We start from the raw sequence: 1,488 nt of genomic DNA, 5'->3' as shown, positions 1-1,488 counted from the left end.
TCTGAAAGAGAATTTTCAACATTTAAAAAATTGAGGTATAATTTACATACAGTAAAACTTCCCCTTTTTAGTGTATAATCCTGCTAGTTTGGAAAACATATAAAGTTGTATCATCACTACAGTAATCAAAATACGAGCATTTCTATAATAACCCCAATTTTTCTGTCTCCTTTATGTTCAAGCCTCTTCCCCCCACAATCCCTGGAAACCACAAACCAGTTTACTATGCCTTTCATTTGGTCTATTTGAGAATGCCTAATAAAGGGAGTCATACAGTATGTAACCTTTGACGAATTTCCTTAGGCACAGTGCATTCACTTGTGTGAAGTGATGTGTATGTTCCGTTTCACATCGAGTACCATTCCATCTGACTAGTGTTTATCCATGCAGTCCCTGCTTCTTCAGACTATCCACTTTGCGCTGAATCTCCTGTTTTTCACGGGGCTGCCACCGAGGCTCAGAGAGGTTGAGTCACTTGTTCATAGACACACAGCAATCAGTGAGGTCCTGACTTCCAGCCCGGGTCCCCAGCATAGTCTGAGGAGGAGACGAGGGAATGAGGCTGCCCTCTGTCCCATGCAGGTCCACCTGTACACTCTAGAGGAGGACAAGTTCCTCTCCTTCCACATGGAGATGCTGGTGCACGTGGACACAGCCCAGGCCTTCCTGCTGCTCTCTGACCTCAGCTCGAGGCCCGAAGCACTGCCGGTGAGGGTGGGGGTCCCGGGCTGGTGAGGATGGGAGTCTGGGGGGGTGGGGGTGGGGAAGGAGCCCCTGAGGTTTTTCCTTCTGCTGAGCCATCCCCCACTACACTGGGCCCCTGCTTTTAACTAGAAGTGGGGCATGGGAAGGGAGGTACTGTGGTTGTGTGTTAGGTGAGTATCTGAGTCAAGGATATTCTGAGCCCTCAGGAAAGGGACTGAGCCTGGAATTGGAGTTGGGTGCCTGGCCCAATTAACTATGTGATCATGGGTAAGTCACCTCTACTCTGGGTCTCAGTTTGGGGAGAGCCTCCCAGCTGAGAGGGGAGACACATGATGACAGTATAGTGTGTGGTGACAGAGGGAAGCCAGGGTTGTCAGCACCCAGAGGAGGGGTCAGGGGAGTCCAGCTGGTCACGCCTGCCAATAACACAGTCCTGTGTGGCCCAGGTGCTGATTGGTATTTGCTGCCTTCCTAGCAGGCAACAAGGCTGCCATCCCCCTGCCTCATGTTCACTCGGTGCCCCCCCACCCCTCCCCATCCTCCCTGGTTGTGGCTCTCCGTCCTGCAGTATCCTACTGTAACCAGGCCACCCCGGGCATTCTCAACTACATGACCACCAATGTGATTGACCTCTCCTCTAAGTTCTACACCACCTTCAAGGCTTGGAACAGTTCCTCTTGCACAACCAGAATGACCTGGCCCCCAGCCTCCAGACCCTCTAAGCATCCTCCCTGGCCACCTCACGTCCACTCCCACTCCATCCTGCCCCAAGGACACGCGTGC

The sequence above is a fragment of the Odocoileus virginianus genome, chromosome 5 (assembly GCF_023699985.2).
Source record: "Odocoileus virginianus isolate 20LAN1187 ecotype Illinois chromosome 5, Ovbor_1.2, whole genome shotgun sequence".
In the NCBI taxonomy this organism is placed as follows: domain Eukaryota; kingdom Metazoa; phylum Chordata; class Mammalia; order Artiodactyla; family Cervidae; genus Odocoileus; species Odocoileus virginianus.
The sequence above is the reverse complement of the archived record's forward strand: the minus strand, read 5'-3'. Positions refer to the sequence as shown.